General features: G+C 53.0%; 1 long non-coding RNA gene across 1 annotated transcript; it reads left to right on the top strand.

Annotated features, from left to right (window-relative positions):
• The first annotated feature begins 12415 nt into the window (after positions 1-12415).
• Positions 12416-21013, top strand: LOC130144898 (uncharacterized). The gene is made up of 3 exons (XR_008820280.1): positions 12416-12614; positions 12961-13132; positions 20537-21013. It is a non-coding gene; the product is annotated as an uncharacterized LOC130144898 (long non-coding RNA).
• The last annotated feature ends 487 nt before the right edge of the window (positions 21014-21500 follow it).

Genomic DNA, 21500 nt, shown 5'->3' with positions numbered 1-21500 from the left:
GGGATGAAGAAGTGGAGGATGCAAGTGCCATGGGTGGGTGGGACGTGATGTCCACGTCCATCCCAGTGATGCCGCTGGCGCTGCTTTGCTGTGGGCTAGGAGTGGCACGTGAGGAGCCCACAGGCAAGGAGGTGGGCCTGAGAGGCAGATTGGCAGCACTGCCACTCGCTGTGCCCACAGCGGTGTCAGTGGTGTCGCGCATCATCGTTGTGACGGCGGGGCTCTGCCCTGCCCTCGCGGCAGTCACTCTGAGGGAGCTCCCATCGCCACTTGGCGTCATGGGCACAGTGTCTGTGCTGCCTTCTCCACCTGCCATGCTCGACATGGAGGCGGTCACCAAAGCTGTGGCCGGGAGATAAAGGGAGGACTTGGCGTCGGGCTGTGTGCTCGTGCCACTCCCCTGCATTGTGGTCGGACTTTTGCCTTTGCCGGGAGCCGTCATCTCGTGGCTTGACACAGAGGCTGTTGCCGCGTCAGGCAAGGGGCTCCCCATGGAAGATGTAGTGTCCCCCACCTGCACAGTGGCCTGCCCGTGCATGACGACCGTAGAGGCGAACTGTGCTGCTTGCGTCTGCGCACTGCCAGGCGACGTGGGCGAAAGGCTTGTACCAATGGTATCTGAGGTGTCTGCGTTGGGGGACGTGCCGGCAGTGGAATCTGATGGCTGGGGAGTGGTTGTGTCTGAAGCTGGGCTGTGTGTCGCGGAATCTGCTTTCTCAGCGCCCGACCCAGCACTCGTCACAGCGGGAGGGGATGAAGAAGTGGAGGATGCAAGTGCCATGGGTGGGTGGGACGTGATGTCCACGTCCATCCCAGTGATGCCGCTGGCGCTGCTTTGCTGTGGGCTAGGAGTGGCACGTGAGGAGCCCACAGGCAAGGAGGTGGGCCTGAGAGGCAGATTGGCAGCACTGCCACTCGCTGTGCCCACAGCGGTGTCAGTGGTGTCGCGCATCATCGTTGTGACGGCGGGGCTCTGCCCTGCCCTCGCGGCAGTCACTCTGAGGGAGCTCCCATCGCCACTTGGCGTCATGGGCACAGTGTCTGTGCTGCCTTCTCCGCCTGCCATGCTCGACATGGAGGCGGTCACCAAAGCTGTGGCCGGGAGATAAAGGGAGGACTTGGCGTCGGGCTGTGTGCTCGTGCCACTCCCCTGCATTGTGGTCGGACTTTTGCCTTTGCCGGGAGCCGTCATCTCGTGGCTTGACACAGAGGCTGTTGCCGCGTCAGGCAAGGGGCTCCCCATGGAAGATGTAGTGTCCCCCACCTGCACAGTGGCCTGCCCGTGCATGACGACCGTAGAGGCGAACTGTGCTGCTTGCGTCTGCGCACTGCCAGGCGACGTGGGCGAAAGGCTTGTACCAATGGTATCTGAGGTGTCTGCGTTGGGGGACGTGCCGGCAGTGGAATCTGATGGCTGGGGAGTGGTTGTGTCTGAAGCTGGGCTGTGTGTCGCGGAATCTGCTTTCTCAGCGCCCGACCCAGCACTCGTCACAGCGGGAGGGGATGAAGAAGTGGAGGATGCAAGTGCCATGGGTGGGTGGGACGTGATGTCCACGTCCATCCCAGTGATGCCGCTGGCGCTGCTTTGCTGTGGGCTAGGAGTGGCACGTGAGGAGCCCACAGGCAAGGAGGTGGGCCTGAGAGGCAGATTGGCAGCACTGCCACTCGCTGTGCCCACAGCGGTGTCAGTGGTGTCGCGCATCATCGTTGTGACGGCGGGGCTCTGCCCTGCCCTCGCGGCAGTCACTCTGAGGGAGCTCCCATCGCCACTTGGCGTCATGGGCACAGTGTCTGTGCTGCCTTCTCCGCCTGCCATGCTCGACATGGAGGCGGTCACCAAAGCTGTGGCAGGGAGATAAAGGGAGGACTTGGCGTCGGGCTGTGTGCTCGTGCCACTCCCCTGCATTGTGGTCGGACTTTTGCCTTTGCCGGGAGCCGTCATCTCGTGGCTTGACACAGAGGCTGTTGCCGCGTCAGGCAAGGGGCTCCCCATGGAAGATGTAGTGTCCCCCACCTGCACAGTGGCCTGCCCGTGCATGACGACCGTAGAGGCGAACTGTGCTGCTTGCGTCTGCGCACTGCCAGGCGACGTGGGCGAAAGGCTTGTACCAATGGTATCTGAGGTGTCTGCGTTGGGGGACGTGCCGGCAGTGGAATCTGATGGCTGGGGAGTGGTTGTGTCTGAAGCTGGGCTGTGTGTCGCGGAATCTGCTTTCTCAGCGCCCGACCCAGCACTCGTCACAGCGGGAGGGGATGAAGAAGTGGAGGATGCAAGTGCCATGGGTGGGTGGGACGTGATGTCCACGTCCATCCCAGTGATGCCGCTGGCGCTGCTTTGCTGTGGGCTAGGAGTGGCACGTGAGGAGCCCACAGGCAAGGAGGTGGGCCTGAGAGGCAGATTGGCAGCACTGCCACTCGCTGTGCCCACAGCGGTGTCAGTGGTGTCGCGCATCATCGTTGTGACGGCGGGGCTCTGCCCTGCCCTCGCGGCAGTCACTCTGAGGGAGCTCCCATCGCCACTTGGCGTCATGGGCACAGTGTCTGTGCTGCCTTCTCCGCCTGCCATGCTCGACATGGAGGCGGTCACCAAAGCTGTGGCCGGGAGATAAAGGGAGGACTTGGCGTCGGGCTGTGTGCTCGTGCCACTCCCCTGCATTGTGGTCGGACTTTTGCCTTTGCCGGGAGCCGTCATCTCGTGGCTTGACACAGAGGCTGTTGCCGTGTCAGGCAAGGGGCTCCCCATGGAAGATGTAGTGTCCCCCACCTGCACAGTGGCCTGCCCGTGCATGACGACCGTAGAGGCGAACTGTGCTGCTTGCGTCTGCGCACTGCCAGGCGACGTGGGCGAAAGGCTTGTACCAATGGTATCTGAGGTGTCTGCGTTGGGGGACGTGCCGGCAGTGGAATCTGATGGCTGGGGAGTGGTTGTGTCTGAAGCTGGGCTGTGTGTCGCGGAATCTGCTTTCTCAGCGCCCGACCCAGCACTCGTCACAGCGGGAGGGGATGAAGAAGTGGAGGATGCAAGTGCCATGGGTGGGTGGGACGTGATGTCCACGTCCATCCCAGTGATGCCGCTGGCGCTGCTTTGCTGTGGGCTAGGAGTGGCACGTGAGGAGCCCACAGGCAAGGAGGTGGGCCTGAGAGGCAGATTGGCAGCACTGCCACTCGCTGTGCCCACAGCGGTGTCAGTGGTGTCGCGCATCATCGTTGTGACGGCGGGGCTCTGCCCTGCCCTCGCGGCAGTCACTCTGAGGGAGCTCCCATCGCCACTTGGCGTCATGGGCACAGTGTCTGTGCTGCCTTCTCCGCCTGCCATGCTCGACATGGAGGCGGTCACCAAAGCTGTGGCAGGGAGATAAAGGGAGGACTTGGCGTCGGGCTGTGTGCTCGTGCCACTCCCCTGCATTGTGGTCGGACTTTTGCCTTTGCCGGGAGCCGTCATCTCGTGGCTTGACACAGAGGCTGTTGCCGCGTCAGGCAAGGGGCTCCCCATGGAAGATGTAGTGTCCCCCACCTGCACAGTGGCCTGCCCGTGCATGACGACCGTAGAGGCGAACTGTGCTGCTTGCGTCTGCGCACTGCCAGGCGACGTGGGCGAAAGGCTTGTACCAATGGTATCTGAGGTGTCTGCGTTGGGGGACGTGCCGGCAGTGGAATCTGATGGCTGGGGAGTGGTTGTGTCTGAAGCTGGGCTGTGTGTCGCGGAATCTGCTTTCTCAGCGCCCGACCCAGCACTCGTCACAGCGGGAGGGGATGAAGAAGTGGAGGATGCAAGTGCCATGGGTGGGTGGGACGTGATGTCCACGTCCATCCCAGTGATGCCGCTGGCGCTGCTTTGCTGTGGGCTAGGAGTGGCACGTGAGGAGCCCACAGGCAAGGAGGTGGGCCTGAGAGGCAGATTGGCAGCACTGCCACTCGCTGTGCCCACAGCGGTGTCAGTGGTGTCGCGCATCATCGTTGTGACGGCGGGGCTCTGCCCTGCCCTCGCGGCAGTCACTCTGAGGGAGCTCCCATCGCCACTTGGCGTCATGGGCACAGTGTCTGTGCTGCCTTCTCCGCCTGCCATGCTCGACATGGAGGCGGTCACCAAAGCTGTGGCCGGGAGATAAAGGGAGGACTTGGCGTCGGGCTGTGTGCTCGTGCCACTCCCCTGCATTGTGGTCGGACTTTTGCCTTTGCCGGGAGCCGTCATCTCGTGGCTTGACACAGAGGCTGTTGCCGCGTCAGGCAAGGGGCTCCCCATGGAAGATGTAGTGTCCCCCACCTGCACAGTGGCCTGCCCGTGCATGACGACCGTAGAGGCGAACTGTGCTGCTTGCGTCTGCGCACTGCCAGGCGACGTGGGCGAAAGGCTTGTACCAATGGTATCTGAGGTGTCTGCGTTGGGGGACGTGCCGGCAGTGGAATCTGATGGCTGGGGAGTGGTTGTGTCTGAAGCTGGGCTGTGTGTCGCGGAATCTGCTTTCTCAGCGCCCGACCCAGCACTCGTCACAGCGGGAGGGGATGAAGAAGTGGAGGATGCAAGTGCCATGGGTGGGTGGGACGTGATGTCCACGTCCATCCCAGTGATGCCGCTGGCGCTGCTTTGCTGTGGGCTAGGAGTGGCACGTGAGGAGCCCACAGGCAAGGAGGTGGGCCTGAGAGGCAGATTGGCAGCACTGCCACTCGCTGTGCCCACAGCGGTGTCAGTGGTGTCGCGCATCATCGTTGTGACGGCGGGGCTCTGCCCTGCCCTCGCGGCAGTCACTCTGAGGGAGCTCCCATCGCCACTTGGCGTCATGGGCACAGTGTCTGTGCTGCCTTCTCCGCCTGCCATGCTCGACATGGAGGCGGTCACCAAAGCTGTGGCCGGGAGATAAAGGGAGGACTTGGCGTCGGGCTGTGTGCTCGTGCCACTCCCCTGCATTGTGGTCGGACTTTTGCCTTTGCCGGGAGCCGTCATCTCGTGGCTTGACACAGAGGCTGTTGCCGCGTCAGGCAAGGGGCTCCCCATGGAAGATGTAGTGTCCCCCACCTGCACAGTGGCCTGCCCGTGCATGACGACCGTAGAGGCGAACTGTGCTGCTTGCATCTGCGCACTGCCAGGCGACGTGGGCGAAAGGCTTGTACCAATGGTATCTGAGGTGTCTGCGTTGGGGGACGTGCCGGCAGTGGAATCTGATGGCTGGGGAGTGGTTGTGTCTGAAGCTGGGCTGTGTGTCGCGGAATCTGCTTTCTCAGCGCCCGACCCAGCACTCGTCACAGCGGGAGGGGATGAAGAAGTGGAGGATGCAAGTGCCATGGGTGGGTGGGACGTGATGTCCACGTCCATCCCAGTGATGCCGCTGGCGCTGCTTTGCTGTGGGCTAGGAGTGGCACGTGAGGAGCCCACAGGCAAGGAGGTGGGCCTGAGAGGCAGATTGGCAGCACTGCCACTCGCTGTGCCCACAGCGGTGTCAGTGGTGTCGCGCATCATCGTTGTGACGGCGGGGCTCTGCCCTGCCCTCGCGGCAGTCACTCTGAGGGAGCTCCCATCGCCACTTGGCGTCATGGGCACAGTGTCTGTGCTGCCTTCTCCGCCTGCCATGCTCGACATGGAGGCGGTCACCAAAGCTGTGGCAGGGAGATAAAGGGAGGACTTGGCGTCGGGCTGTGTGCTCGTGCCACTCCCCTGCATTGTGGTCGGACTTTTGCCTTTGCCGGGAGCCGTCATCTCGTGGCTTGACACAGAGGCTGTTGCCGCGTCAGGCAAGGGGCTCCCCATGGAAGATGTAGTGTCCCCCACCTGCACAGTGGCCTGCCCGTGCATGACGACCGTAGAGGCGAACTGTGCTGCTTGCGTCTGCGCACTGCCAGGCGACGTGGGCGAAAGGCTTGTACCAATGGTATCTGAGGTGTCTGCGTTGGGGGACGTGCCGGCAGTGGAATCTGATGGCTGGGGAGTGGTTGTGTCTGAAGCTGGGCTGTGTGTCGCGGAATCTGCTTTCTCAGCGCCCGACCCAGCACTCGTCACAGCGGGAGGGGATGAAGAAGTGGAGGATGCAAGTGCCATGGGTGGGTGGGACGTGATGTCCACGTCCATCCCAGTGATGCCGCTGGCGCTGCTTTGCTGTGGGCTAGGAGTGGCACGTGAGGAGCCCACAGGCAAGGAGGTGGGCCTGAGAGGCAGATTGGCAGCACTGCCACTCGCTGTGCCCACAGCGGTGTCAGTGGTGTCGCGCATCATCGTTGTGACGGCGGGGCTCTGCCCTGCCCTCGCGGCAGTCACTCTGAGGGAGCTCCCATCGCCACTTGGCGTCATGGGCACAGTGTCTGTGCTGCCTTCTCCGCCTGCCATGCTCGACATGGAGGCGGTCACCAAAGCTGTGGCCGGGAGATAAAGGGAGGACTTGGCGTCGGGCTGTGTGCTCGTGCCACTCCCCTGCATTGTGGTCGGACTTTTGCCTTTGCCGGGAGCCGTCATCTCGTGGCTTGACACAGAGGCTGTTGCCGCGTCAGGCAAGGGGCTCCCCATGGAAGATGTAGTGTCCCCCACCTGCACAGTGGCCTGCCCGTGCATGACGACCGTAGAGGCGAACTGTGCTGCTTGCGTCTGCGCACTGCCAGGCGACGTGGGCGAAAGGCTTGTACCAATGGTATCTGAGGTGTCTGCGTTGGGGGACGTGCCGGCAGTGGAATCTGATGGCTGGGGAGTGGTTGTGTCTGAAGCTGGGCTGTGTGTCGCGGAATCTGCTTTCTCAGCGCCCGACCCAGCACTCGTCACAGCGGGAGGGGATGAAGAAGTGGAGGATGCAAGTGCCATGGGTGGGTGGGACGTGATGTCCACGTCCATCCCAGTGATGCCGCTGGCGCTGCTTTGCTGTGGGCTAGGAGTGGCACGTGAGGAGCCCACAGGCAAGGAGGTGGGCCTGAGAGGCAGATTGGCAGCACTGCCACTCGCTGTGCCCACAGCGGTGTCAGTGGTGTCGCGCATCATCGTTGTGACGGCGGGGCTCTGCCCTGCCCTCGCGGCAGTCACTCTGAGGGAGCTCCCATCGCCACTTGGCGTCATGGGCACAGTGTCTGTGCTGCCTTCTCCACCTGCCATGCTCGACATGGAGGCGGTCACCAAAGCTGTGGCCGGGAGATAAAGGGAGGACTTGGCGTCGGGCTGTGTGCTCGTGCCACTCCCCTGCATTGTGGTCGGACTTTTGCCTTTGCCGGGAGCCGTCATCTCGTGGCTTGACACAGAGGCTGTTGCCGCGTCAGGCAAGGGGCTCCCCATGGAAGATGTAGTGTCCCCCACCTGCACAGTGGCCTGCCCGTGCATGACGACCGTAGAGGCGAACTGTGCTGCTTGCGTCTGCGCACTGCCAGGCGACGTGGGCGAAAGGCTTGTACCAATGGTATCTGAGGTGTCTGCGTTGGGGGACGTGCCGGCAGTGGAATCTGATGGCTGGGGAGTGGTTGTGTCTGAAGCTGGGCTGTGTGTCGCGGAATCTGCTTTCTCAGCGCCCGACCCAGCACTCGTCACAGCGGGAGGGGATGAAGAAGTGGAGGATGCAAGTGCCATGGGTGGGTGGGACGTGATGTCCACGTCCATCCCAGTGATGCCGCTGGCGCTGCTTTGCTGTGGGCTAGGAGTGGCACGTGAGGAGCCCACAGGCAAGGAGGTGGGCCTGAGAGGCAGATTGGCAGCACTGCCACTCGCTGTGCCCACAGCGGTGTCAGTGGTGTCGCGCATCATCGTTGTGACGGCGGGGCTCTGCCCTGCCCTCGCGGCAGTCACTCTGAGGGAGCTCCCATCGCCACTTGGCGTCATGGGCACAGTGTCTGTGCTGCCTTCTCCGCCTGCCATGCTCGACATGGAGGCGGTCACCAAAGCTGTGGCAGGGAGATAAAGGGAGGACTTGGCGTCGGGCTGTGTGCTCGTGCCACTCCCCTGCATTGTGGTCGGACTTTTGCCTTTGCCGGGAGCCGTCATCTCGTGGCTTGACACAGAGGCTGTTGCCGCGTCAGGCAAGGGGCTCCCCATGGAAGATGTAGTGTCCCCCACCTGCACAGTGGCCTGCCCGTGCATGACGACCGTAGAGGCGAACTGTGCTGCTTGCGTCTGCGCACTGCCAGGCGACGTGGGCGAAAGGCTTGTACCAATGGTATCTGAGGTGTCTGCGTTGGGGGACGTGCCGGCAGTGGAATCTGATGGCTGGGGAGTGGTTGTGTCTGAAGCTGGGCTGTGTGTCGCGGAATCTGCTTTCTCAGCGCCCGACCCAGCACTCGTCACAGCGGGAGGGGATGAAGAAGTGGAGGATGCAAGTGCCATGGGTGGGTGGGACGTGATGTCCACGTCCATCCCAGTGATGCCGCTGGCGCTGCTTTGCTGTGGGCTAGGAGTGGCACGTGAGGAGCCCACAGGCAAGGAGGTGGGCCTGAGAGGCAGATTGGCAGCACTGCCACTCGCTGTGCCCACAGCGGTGTCAGTGGTGTCGCGCATCATCGTTGTGACGGCGGGGCTCTGCCCTGCCCTCGCGGCAGTCACTCTGAGGGAGCTCCCATCGCCACTTGGCGTCATGGGCACAGTGTCTGTGCTGCCTTCTCCGCCTGCCATGCTCGACATGGAGGCGGTCACCAAAGCTGTGGCAGGGAGATAAAGGGAGGACTTGGCGTCGGGCTGTGTGCTCGTGCCACTCCCCTGCATTGTGGTCGGACTTTTGCCTTTGCCGGGAGCCGTCATCTCGTGGCTTGACACAGAGGCTGTTGCCGCGTCAGGCAAGGGGCTCCCCATGGAAGATGTAGTGTCCCCCACCTGCACAGTGGCCTGCCCGTGCATGACGACCGTAGAGGCGAACTGTGCTGCTTGCGTCTGCGCACTGCCAGGCGACGTGGGCGAAAGGCTTGTACCAATGGTATCTGAGGTGTCTGCGTTGGGGGACGTGCCGGCAGTGGAATCTGATGGCTGGGGAGTGGTTGTGTCTGAAGCTGGGCTGTGTGTCGCGGAATCTGCTTTCTCAGCGCCCGACCCAGCACTCGTCACAGCGGGAGGGGATGAAGAAGTGGAGGATGCAAGTGCCATGGGTGGGTGGGACGTGATGTCCACGTCCATCCCAGTGATGCCGCTGGCGCTGCTTTGCTGTGGGCTAGGAGTGGCACGTGAGGAGCCCACAGGCAAGGAGGTGGGCCTGAGAGGCAGATTGGCAGCACTGCCACTCGCTGTGCCCACAGCGGTGTCAGTGGTGTCGCGCATCATCGTTGTGACGGCGGGGCTCTGCCCTGCCCTCGCGGCAGTCACTCTGAGGGAGCTCCCATCGCCACTTGGCGTCATGGGCACAGTGTCTGTGCTGCCTTCTCCGCCTGCCATGCTCGACATGGAGGCGGTCACCAAAGCTGTGGCCGGGAGATAAAGGGAGGACTTGGCGTCGGGCTGTGTGCTCGTGCCACTCCCCTGCATTGTGGTCGGACTTTTGCCTTTGCCGGGAGCCGTCATCTCGTGGCTTGACACAGAGGCTGTTGCCGCGTCAGGCAAGGGGCTCCCCATGGAAGATGTAGTGTCCCCCACCTGCACAGTGGCCTGCCCGTGCATGACGACCGTAGAGGCGAACTGTGCTGCTTGCGTCTGCGCACTGCCAGGCGACGTGGGCGAAAGGCTTGTACCAATGGTATCTGAGGTGTCTGCGTTGGGGGACGTGCCGGCAGTGGAATCTGATGGCTGGGGAGTGGTTGTGTCTGAAGCTGGGCTGTGTGTCGCGGAATCTGCTTTCTCAGCGCCCGACCCAGCACTCGTCACAGCGGGAGGGGATGAAGAAGTGGAGGATGCAAGTGCCATGGGTGGGTGGGACGTGATGTCCACGTCCATCCCAGTGATGCCGCTGGCGCTGCTTTGCTGTGGGCTAGGAGTGGCACGTGAGGAGCCCACAGGCAAGGAGGTGGGCCTGAGAGGCAGATTGGCAGCACTGCCACTCGCTGTGCCCACAGCGGTGTCAGTGGTGTCGCGCATCATCGTTGTGACGGCGGGGCTCTGCCCTGCCCTCGCGGCAGTCACTCTGAGGGAGCTCCCATCGCCACTTGGCGTCATGGGCACAGTGTCTGTGCTGCCTTCTCCGCCTGCCATGCTCGACATGGAGGCGGTCACCAAAGCTGTGGCCGGGAGATAAAGGGAGGACTTGGCGTCGGGCTGTGTGCTCGTGCCACTCCCCTGCATTGTGGTCGGACTTTTGCCTTTGCCGGGAGCCGTCATCTCGTGGCTTGACACAGAGGCTGTTGCCGCGTCAGGCAAGGGGCTCCCCATGGAAGATGTAGTGTCCCCCACCTGCACAGTGGCCTGCCCGTGCATGACGACCGTAGAGGCGAACTGTGCTGCTTGCGTCTGCGCACTGCCAGGCGACGTGGGCGAAAGGCTTGTACCAATGGTATCTGAGGTGTCTGCGTTGGGGGACGTGCCGGCAGTGGAATCTGATGGCTGGGGAGTGGTTGTGTCTGAAGCTGGGCTGTGTGTCGCGGAATCTGCTTTCTCAGCGCCCGACCCAGCACTCGTCACAGCGGGAGGGGATGAAGAAGTGGAGGATGCAAGTGCCATGGGTGGGTGGGACGTGATGTCCACGTCCATCCCAGTGATGCCGCTGGCGCTGCTTTGCTGTGGGCTAGGAGTGGCACGTGAGGAGCCCACAGGCAAGGAGGTGGGCCTGAGAGGCAGATTGGCAGCACTGCCACTCGCTGTGCCCACAGCGGTGTCAGTGGTGTCGCGCATCATCGTTGTGACGGCGGGGCTCTGCCCTGCCCTCGCGGCAGTCACTCTGAGGGAGCTCCCATCGCCACTTGGCGTCATGGGCACAGTGTCTGTGCTGCCTTCTCCGCCTGCCATGCTCGACATGGAGGCGGTCACCAAAGCTGTGGCAGGGAGATAAAGGGAGGACTTGGCGTCGGGCTGTGTGCTCGTGCCACTCCCCTGCATTGTGGTCGGACTTTTGCCTTTGCCGGGAGCCGTCATCTCGTGGCTTGACACAGAGGCTGTTGCCGCGTCAGGCAAGGGGCTCCCCATGGAAGATGTAGTGTCCCCCACCTGCACAGTGGCCTGCCCGTGCATGACGACCGTAGAGGCGAACTGTGCTGCTTGCGTCTGCGCACTGCCAGGCGACGTGGGCGAAAGGCTTGTACCAATGGTATCTGAGGTGTCTGCGTTGGGGGACGTGCCGGCAGTGGAATCTGATGGCTGGGGAGTGGTTGTGTCTGAAGCTGGGCTGTGTGTCGCGGAATCTGCTTTCTCAGCGCCCGACCCAGCACTCGTCACAGCGGGAGGGGATGAAGAAGTGGAGGATGCAAGTGCCATGGGTGGGTGGGACGTGATGTCCACGTCCATCCCAGTGATGCCGCTGGCGCTGCTTTGCTGTGGGCTAGGAGTGGCACGTGAGGAGCCCACAGGCAAGGAGGTGGGCCTGAGAGGCAGATTGGCAGCACTGCCACTCGCTGTGCCCACAGCGGTGTCAGTGGTGTCGCGCATCATCGTTGTGACGGCGGGGCTCTGCCCTGCCCTCGCGGCAGTCACTCTGAGGGAGCTCCCATCGCCACTTGGCGTCATGGGCACAGTGTCTGTGCTGCCTTCTCCGCCTGCCATGCTCGACATGGAGGCGGTCACCAAAGCTGTGGCAGGGAGATAAAGGGAGGACTTGGCGTCGGGCTGTGTGCTCGTGCCACTCCCCTGCATTGTGGTCGGACTTTTGCCTTTGCCGGGAGCCGTCATCTCGTGGCTTGACACAGAGGCTGTTGCCGCGTCAGGCAAGGGGCTCCCCATGGAAGATGTAGTGTCCCCCACCTGCACAGTGGCCTGCCCGTGCATGACGACCGTAGAGGCGAACTGTGCTGCTTGCGTCTGCGCACTGCCAGGCGACGTGGGCGAAAGGCTTGTACCAATGGTATCTGAGGTGTCTGCATTGGGGGACGTGCCGGCAGTGGAATCTGATGGCTGGGGAGTGGTTGTGTCTGAAGCTGGGCTGTGTGTCGCGGAATCTGCTTTCTCAGCGCCCGACCCAGCACTCGTCACAGCGGGAGGGGATGAAGAAGTGGAGGATGCAAGTGCCATGGGTGGGTGGGACGTGATGTCCACGTCCATCCCAGTGATGCCGCTGGCGCTGCTTTGCTGTGGGCTAGGAGTGGCACGTGAGGAGCCCACAGGCAAGGAGGTGGGCCTGAGAGGCAGATTGGCAGCACTGCCACTCGCTGTGCCCACAGCGGTGTCAGTGGTGTCGCGCATCATCGTTGTGACGGCGGGGCTCTGCCCTGCCCTCGCGGCAGTCACTCTGAGGGAGCTCCCATCGCCACTTGGCGTCATGGGCACAGTGTCTGTGCTGCCTTCTCCGCCTGCCATGCTCGACATGGAGGCGGTCACCAAAGCTGTGGCAGGGAGATAAAGGGAGGACTTGGCGTCGGGCTGTGTGCTCGTGCCACTCCCCTGCATTGTGGTCGGACTTTTGCCTTTGCCGGGAGCCGTCATCTCGTGGCTTGACACAGAGGCTGTTGCCGCGTCAGGCAAGGGGCTCCCCATGGAAGATGTAGTGTCCCCCACCTGCACAGTGGCCTGCCCGTGCATGACGACCGTAGAGGCGAACTGTGCTGCTTGCGTCTGCGCACTGCCAGGCGACGTGGGCGAAAGGCTTGTACCAATGGTATCTGAGGTGTCTGCGTTGGGGGACGTGCCGGCAGTGGAATCTGATGGCTGGGGAGTGGTTGTGTCTGAAGCTGGGCTGTGTGTCGCGGAATCTGCTTTCTCAGCGCCCGACCCAGCACTCGTCACAGCGGGAGGGGATGAAGAAGTGGAGGATGCAAGTGCCATGGGTGGGTGGGACGTGATGTCCACGTCCATCCCAGTGATGCCGCTGGCGCTGCTTTGCTGTGGGCTAGGAGTGGTAGTTGGGGATCCATCTTTATAGGGGTAAGGGCTTCTTGATGCTGAGCTGAGGCTTTTGTAGGTTAAGGCAGCACGTCTATTTACTGTGACTTCTTTTTTGGTAGTGGATTCTGGCTTCATTTTTGGAATGGCGGTGTTGTTCACCTGGCTCTTGGCAGACACTTTAATTGAGGTCCCTTTACCACGTTGTGTCATGGTCATAGTCTCTGTGCTCCGTTCTCCATTGAGAGTCCTTGTAGTGGAGGAGGTCACCAGTGATGTTTCAGGGTACGAAAGGTATATCTCCATATTTTGTTCTCTTGTGATTTTATTTGAGCTGTGTGCTACCAGGCTTTTTGTGCCTTCTGGCTCTGTATTCCTAGGTGTATTTACGTAGTTCTGAGTGCTGTTATTTGTTACGCTTGTTGCTTCTGTCAGTGCCATAGTAGTGTTTGTACCTGTTCACATTTTAGAAAGAGGGCTGTGGATATTTGCATTGTAATTATGTGAAGTACTTTATTACTCTCTCAGGTATAATTTTGTTCTTGTTTGAAGATTTCATTAATCTTTCTCATTTTCTTTTCTTTCCTTTTCTTCCTGTTTTCCAGTGACATATATTTTTTTCTATTCCTTAACTACCATGAGATTTCTATTCTATTTTTTTCATCTTCATAGATTTAAGGAGCTCTTTACCTTACTTATTTCCTGATAATATTTTTTTCTGAGTCATTTTAGAGATTTAAATTACCTTATTATATGCTTTACTCTTTCTACTCCAATAACCTTTAATTTTTTTATGTTCTTTTTTTCTTCCTAATGTGATCTCTTGTACACTTAGATATATGTTTTATTGGTGGATGGACTTGGTAGTGTTAGGTTTGTAGTTGAACTCGATGAATTTAAAGGTCTTTTCCAACCCAAATTATTCAATGATTCTATCATCTCTCTAAACTATCTAGAAAATTAATGAGGGAATATAATAATGAATGGGATGCATTTTTTTCAGCATCAATTTCTCCTCAGCTCTTTGTGTGTATTCTATTATTTTTATTTCTGTGTTTTGCAAGGCAGTTATGTCTTTCTTATTTACTAGCTGTCAGGCAGGAGAGAAAGATTTTTCTGTGTGTATCTTTATGTTGATGTTCCAAATCATTATAAACATGTGAGAAAATTAATTGTTTTCCTGTGTTTACCTGTATCTCTAACTATGAATAAATTGTAACTAGTTTATTTCAGAAGTATGAGAATGACAACGTTTCTAACACTCCTGAAGTTTCTTTGAACGTAAAATCAGATCCTTTTCCCTTTGTGGTTATATACTCTGGCTAATTTAGGCTCATTTTATTTACTTCAACAAGCAATCTAACCTTAATTTTGAGGAATGGTTTTGTTCCTACTAAAACCACAAGCATAGTCTTCTGTCTCATGTTAATATTACTCCTCAGCAAGAATTAGTTATAATACTGGGTCTTTAGTTTTGTCTATAAAACTTAAAGTATTCTCAGAGAGGATATACTGGAGTAGCTCTACCAAATTCTTAAGAACTACATTAACATCTTTTGACTCTACTTACCTGTAAAACCAAAGTGGTATTTTTCTGTCATTTGGTGCATACATAAAAGCCTGTAATGTAACAGTACATATTTTGCAAAATTCCTCCTGCAGACTGATACATTTTCTACATCCCAACACAGCTTGAATTGTAAGACCTTGTGCTTGTATCCCTCGGATTATTACAAAAAATACTGATCACTCAAGAAACTTACACTCATCTGCATTGAGTGACGTAAAACTAGACAGTAAGAATGAAATAATGCAGCCCTCTGAATTTCTGCTATTTCAAAAAACTTTTGCAGTACCATGAGAATACAACATAATTAATACAATCTAGTCCGTGCTGTCTTACGAGTCTTTTCCTGGAGAGTCTCTTGGGGAGGGGGGGGTGGGGGGCTGGAAATTGGCAAAGCAGATCTTTCATTGGTTCATTGGTCTCATAACTAAGCCTAAGGGTAAAAAAAACTTAATAAAATCTGGTCAGATACTGCACGTTTCATCTTTTAGATGAGAGCTTTCCAAACATTTTGCTCTAGTTCTTTTGTCTACTTACAGCTTTATGTCCCTACTAAAATATCTGCTGAAATACTACATGTTCAAGAGAGATAATAATAACAAAAAAGTAACTGTAAATATTGCATGTTGTTACATTTTATATTGATTTTTAGCCATCCAGTCCCCCCTGCCCTATTATTGTTTCAAATATATCTCAAGGACATCCTCTAAATATGTATCAATGGTAAATAATCAAATAGATTTTAACTTACACAGAAAAGAAGAGAAAATGAAATGCCAAAGGTAATTCCAAGTCCCCATGTTGAGTTTTCACTCCTTGCAGTACTCTTTCCATTTGTAAACTGACATTTTGAATTGAAGACTTCAGTAATTTAAACAGAGGTGAGGCTGCATTGTTACATCTTGGCCTCAGCTAATCCCTCACGCCAGTGGGATCACAGCCAATGTAAGGAAATTCTCACACCTGACCCGTAGTATAATAATTTCCAAAGTTTTCTGATGAAGTATGCTTGCTTTTCTATAGTGGAAAAAAGTCTGAGTGTGATCCAAGGTCTAGTGAGTCAAAAGGAAAGACAGAATTCAGTGAGTAGTGCATCACACCCGAACATCTTTTTGTTCAGGGTATTCAATAAGCAGAATATTCTAACAACCCTGGGCCTAGGCAATGCATGGCTAAGATACAGAACTGAGAGGCCTTGAGTCCAAAAGTCTTGCCCTAATCAGGAGATACAACTTTTTTCCTCCACATTTTCCTGTACTTTTAGTTATTTAGGAGTAAATACTTAAGTATTCAGTTCTACCTTGTATTTTTATTGTATTAGAATGCCAAATTGCTAGAAACATACCAGACATCAGCCTTTGGTTTTCCAATACTGTAAAGAGCCTGGAGTGGTGATAAATCTCTGCTACTTCACCTCTTTAAACTAGGTAGAAAATACTGGATCAACAGGCCTCTCATTCTTAGCTGAGTTTCTCCACATTTTCTTTAGCAGTTAAGTTCCTCTTAGCCATAGGCAGTTGATGTGGACAGTCACTGCTGGTTGCCTGCTTTGGGTCACAACTTTACCCCAATGATATCACAACCGCCTTCCTTCTTTTCTGTGACAAATCATTACAGAAACCCCAGACCTCTGGGTGCCTGTGGGCTCATCAGTAACTTCAGTATTTACATTATGTCATATTTTTAATGCCCTTCTCTGCCTGAGGTTTATGCTGATAAAAGCCCTTATTAAATTATTTTTGGTGGGATTTTTTTTCAGCCACACTGTGTGCAAAGGAATGCTGCTAAACAGACAGCACTTGTGGTCCTTTGCAAAGGGAAAGGGGTCCCTCTTACTCTGCAGGACACCAGGACTTAATATCTGCCTCTCTGGGGGGTGCTACCAGTGCTGGCACAGCAAGAGCAGTGAATGCACTTAAATTTCCTACCTTCCCTGTCTGGAGTAGAGTGGAGTGGAGCAGGGTAAGGCCTGAAGAAGGAAGACCATTACTTATCTGAACTTTTTGCAAGTTTTTTATAGATATGTCAAGACCTGGCATATCTATAACTACCTAAATTCTAGATTTTGCTCCTGCAGTTAAGTTTTCTGAAAGTGGTTTCATTTTCATTTTAGTTTGACAGGGAAGTAAGATGAAGGCAAATAGTCCTTTAAATGAACCCAGTAAAGGGTACTGTTCTCTGGTATGAGGTAGCAGATTTCAGCTTTGTGCCTTGTTTAATGTAGGAACTCCTGATGCCATCAGATGTTTTCTTAGCAATTGCTTATTTACAGCTTTAGCTGAAATGCTTAAAGAATGCATATAAGCTATTTCCTCTTGTATAAGTAATTGTAATTCCCATCTTCCTTTTATTTAGGAGGTCAATGTCTTCAGGATCCTCCCTCTCTTGGACTCCTATTAGTCTAACACCAGTCTTTAACTCGTACTCAGCTTGGGCACTCTAATGACATTACCATTCCACACACAAGGGTGGTGTTTGGACCTATGATTGTTTGGACAAAAAACGTACAAGCAACAATGCTCCTGCAAACTAGAGCCTTCTGTCCTTATCAAGGAATGGGCAGGATATGCCACTCCCTACCTTTCTTAACCAGGATCTTCTATGAAATGAGAGACATAGAAAATTGGCTGCAAAGTCTATTGTCAGGTTTTAAACTACCTTGGAAGTAGCACCACTGTTTTTTAGTATACAAAGACACTTACCTTGTATGAAAATAAGTCCTTTATGAATGAAAAGAACAAAGCACGTTCAAATTTAGTAGTATAAGCATATTTTCACTAACATACAGCAAATGACATATTAACTAAAAAAAAAATAAATTCTTTTTTCAGGGGAATAGATACAGCAGGGTGACTGGTTGCTTCGTTACAGCCTGTCACCAGAGCTGAGGTTTGGGTAAGCCTCTCTGTTAAGCAGCCTCGATTCCACAGTTTCTCTTTTTACACCTGTAACAATCTATGCCCCAAAAGTAAACTCACTTCTAATTCAGCTTGCTATATATTTTATGATAAAAGTTGCTTTCTGGCAAATACAGAACAAGTTTTACCACATGCCTCAAAGATATGAGAGTTCCCAGTATGAAATTGGTGACCCCTTACAAATTTTTTAAATGCTTGTTGACTGATCTCACCAGCCTATGAACTCAAGACTGGACTGGTCACCTACTTCTTACATATATCTTTCAAAGCTTGTGAGCAAACTCAGGTTACACCTAGAGGCAGGAGATGAAGATAAACAAGGAAATAACAAGATTGCATTGCCATATAGTTCACTTGCTAAAACCTTGGCATTCCTTTGAGATGTTCAGAGACTCTGGACTTTACATTGCAAAAAAACCCTTAAGATATTGATTTCCATCTGCTTAAGAATACGTCATCAGAAACCTATGTTTACCAAGGCCTTAGCTTCTCAAAAAAAGGATGAAGCTAAAAGAAATACCGAGGGCAGCTGAATTGGCAGAGGCAGTGTCTTTTATTAAGTCAAAGAATAAAATGAGGAGAAAAACAAAATTCTTGTGGGCATCTAAGACCCTCAGCCAACTTGAATCACAAGCAGCAAATATTGGGGAGAAACACTAGTTACTTCACAGCTGAAAGATAAACAACCATTTTGAGGTACTCAGTTTTTGAATGCTCCCTTCTGCCAGCTCTCACCAAACACTTCCAAACTCTCACTTGCCCATTTATTACTCAAAGATGAAATTTCTTGGGGAAATCACAGTTCAGGGGAGGAGGATAGTACTGTTTTTAACTTCTTTTATTGCGTTGTAATACCAAACTAACATATCCAAGAACCTCCAAAACTGTGTCAGTACTGTCAGTGAGGATGTGTATTGCTCTGTGGGTGTTGGGAGTGAAAGAAAAAGGGGGTTTTAGGTAAGAACTGTATTTTCTACAGGTATAAGGGTGTCTGTGAAGCCACATAACTGTTAATAATCATAATCTGTTCCACTATGTTCTTATAATAGTACTAAAGGAGCTCTGTAACCAAACTGTTCCCATACAGTAATGCCTGTAAATGAAACAGCCTCAGTCAGAAGCAGAATCTACCTGCACTGTCACAAAGTGCAGCCACAATACGGATTTCAGACAGACAAACCCTCTTGCCTTCTGCAGTCACTCAAGAGGTTTCTGCTGGAGAGATAAATGATTTTTTTTTTTTTAATACTAGCTGTGGTTCAGTGACATTTCCAGCTCACATTCTGTATCATTTTACAAGTACACTTGTCTAAGAATTGCTCTATCATGGAAATTTTTTTTCAGCTATTTAATATGTGAACTTCATTCCAGAGAATTCAGCCCACCTGAACAATGTAAAACTGCATTATTCAGTGGAAATCACTGAGTTTGTTCTAGTATCGGCCTATTATATATTAATTCAAGACTGTCTCTTAGGTTTTTTATTTTATGTTTTCTTTCTCATTAATCATGCATGGAAGTGAGGTTCTTCCCTGTCTAAAACTGCTTCCAGAAGAACTGCCTTCTCATTTTGCAATTTCAGCGCCAGAGAGAATATGGGTTTTTTTTCCAACAACTCTCCTAATTGCAACTGATTCAAGCATTTCTAATTCAGCAAATTTCTAGTTCTTGTGACTCCAAGAAGCACAGATATGATATGTATTTCCTACTGGTCCCAAAAGTCCAAGACCATTCAAAGTGTATAAGTTTAAATGTGCACTCAAACCTTACTGGTCATGAGGCTTTGAAGTGTTCTAGAGAAAAGAATAATGCTGAGGAGCATTAAAAGTTAATCAGATATAAGGAAATTAGATGGTATTAGCACTAGGCATTCAAAGGAAATAAACTGTTTTGACCAGAGATCCGAACAGCACAACATGTTCCAGCAGGGTCCCTGCTCCTACATTATCCATACTGAAGACCTGATTGAAACAAGCTGGATTTCCCCCTTGTGTCTTTACATTTGGTGAGAAAGCAATCTGAGGGAGGTACAGGAGTATTCTTGTCCCTCACCCCAATAGGAAATCAGTGTTCAAGGGGCATTTCGTAGAATATGGGAACCATGTAACTCCCCCACTATAGATATTGTGCACATAGGTACTGATATAACTCTGTGAAGCCACTTGTTTTTTAACACACCATGTGAGCTACGTGTTGTGAGACCTCTTTTTCATAGACAAAGTGAGGGCTGGGGGCATTTATTTACTCACAGCATGATTAAGAGAAAAATTTCCTGTCAGGCTCCTGAACAATCCAGTTGATAAGAAGGAAGGAAATTTTTCTCTTGTGCTACACAGGACTTCCAGATACCTTTAGAAGGTTTCTATTCACTAAGGCTTACCTATACTTCACTAAAGACATGCCTGTGCCTGCAGTCCTCCTGCTCATGTGTGGAGGAACTAAGGAAACCCAAGTCATTTATGGGCCCTGAGGCCATAAACCATGCTACCATTTCTGAAATACTCAGTCAGTACCCCTTGACGATAAATCACAGTGGGCTTTATGCATGTGCATATTACATAGATGGTGAGACAATTCTAAGGTATGCTTCGTGACGACACTGACCCACTAAAAAGCAGCACATTGCATGTATCTTAGTCATTTGGGTCTCAGTACAATATGAAGGGAGGGAAGGGGAAGGATGCTCCCAGGTGGCTAAAATGACTTTGTGGTTCCCTGACCACAAAATCACACAAAAACCCACTTAATTCAGGGAAACAATTCACAGGAGCCTTGAACTCTTTCAGCTTCCATCTCCTCATACCGAACTATTTGAAGCTCAGCCCAATCAGGCTAAGAAAATTCATGATCTTGGCTTGAAAAAAAAATGAGAGAAACCAAAAGGAAACAAACAAGAGCAAGAGGTGGCCCTATTTGCCTTCTAGATTTGGGGAACTTTAAAGTTCATGTCAAGTACTTTTTGCTGCATTATAATTATTGAAAATATAGGACAGCTTGAGGCCTAAAAAAACCCAAGTGTCATCAAACAAGAAGTACCAGTCTTGCAATGAAAGAAAATGGGTTTCCTAGAAAATATTCCTGTTTAAAGTTGGCAAAGCATAGTTACTTTTGTGGAGGGCTAATGAGGCATGGGGCTGAGAGTAGAGAGCCACAGAGGTAATAAGTGTTCTTCAACTAGCTCTGATGAGATGAAATCCACATTTTCCTTTACAGACTTGCATTGGATTATCCCAGAAAGAGCAAATGGAAGAAAAATCAAGTACAAAATACCAAGACAATAGTAAACAGCATAAATAAAGAATCAGAGATACAGCTGAAACAAACCCATACCCAGAGTTCACAATCTAACTCAGAAACTGCGGCTTCCAAACAGGGATCTCATGGACTGGTCAAAATGCTCTACTCCGGAAATAAGAATAGCAGAAAATAGAGAGAAGCTTTCTGTGCAGGAGAGGAGGTATGTCTTCTAGGAGAGAGGAGGTATGTTCTGCATCTGAGCAGGGCACAAAAACAAAACCACACCAACATCAGAGAATATGTCTGCCTCACCCAGTAGCACGGCACAGAAAGATCCTTGAGACAGAACCAGCCAAGGTGGCTCTGGAACCAGAATCAGAAAAGCCCTAGTAATCTTGATGTTCCACCACAGATAATTAGACTAGTTAGAATAATTAGAATAATAGGTAGCACTGTGCTAATGAGACTATGCTGCTTCTGTGATTTCATTAGCAACTTTTCCTGACTTCCTTCTATGATGTGCAGATGCATCAATTTGCTTATAGCTATATCAGGGAATTTGTAACACAGCACTGCATAAAGCTGTGTAGTCCCCAAAAGTCCAGTTCTCCGCCAAGCAGCCTCACTGTCAAAGCTTCAGAACCACATTCAAATCGTCCACTGCCAGACAACAAATATCCATGTTAATCATAAACCACAGATGAAGATTAAGAAATTAGCTGCGGGTTCCAGGGTAGAATTCAAAGGACAGCACTCGGCCAAGGATTATTGGCAGCAATGACAATATAACTTCATTACGTAGAGTAAGCGTCCAAAACTAAAACAGTGATTCCCAAGGAAGATACTCCTGGCTTGGAGGCTTGCTGCATGGCATCTAATGCCTTTCTTACAAACTAACAGATCAGAATTCTCTTAATGTGGCTACTGACGCTCACTACCA

The sequence above is a fragment of the Falco biarmicus genome, chromosome 2 (assembly GCF_023638135.1).
Source record: "Falco biarmicus isolate bFalBia1 chromosome 2, bFalBia1.pri, whole genome shotgun sequence".
Lineage (NCBI taxonomy): Eukaryota > Metazoa > Chordata > Aves > Falconiformes > Falconidae > Falco > Falco biarmicus.
This window is presented reverse-complemented; position numbering and strand designations above follow the sequence as displayed.